Raw genomic sequence first — 592 nt, forward strand, 5'->3', positions numbered from 1 at the left:
TGAATACGCCTTGTCGTGGGCCTTCTGTTAAGAGATATCAGGCTGGAGAAATCGCCTAAGACAAGACAACTCCGACAGGCTCCAAAAATGTAATTACCATTACCAAGCAAACAATAAAGGAAATGTTGGAACCAATCCGTATCTTAATCACAAAGGACAAAACATATCCATTGGCTTTTTCCAAATTATCCATATTGCTGGATATAGCTCAGCATGAAATATAAGACAAATTGCCATTCAGTTTACAAGAAATATCACCGGACTGAAAACAATATTAGCAGATATAAGGGGGTAGGTACAGAGGGTTGAAAGAATGGATCTCAAAGATCATAAAAGAGAGAGCTAAATGGTTCAAATGGTGTTGATCCTCCAGATAGAGAATAAAATTCTACAAATTGTACAAATACAAGATCAAGCAAATTATACAGTGGACCTGCACTTTGTTTATTTCGCCATTTAAAGTAAATACAGAAATTGATGAGTGAAGAAAATCCACTATGTTGTTGCTTGCAAAAAACGCATTTAAATGAAAGTCCTTTTGATCGAGTCTGGCATCCAGGACTGCTATACAAGATCCGTAAATTCCTACCCC

The sequence above is a fragment of the Halyomorpha halys genome, unplaced genomic scaffold (assembly GCF_000696795.3).
Source record: "Halyomorpha halys isolate HHAL.00 unplaced genomic scaffold, Hhal_1.1 Scaffold1410.1, whole genome shotgun sequence".
Classification (NCBI taxonomy): domain Eukaryota; kingdom Metazoa; phylum Arthropoda; class Insecta; order Hemiptera; family Pentatomidae; genus Halyomorpha; species Halyomorpha halys.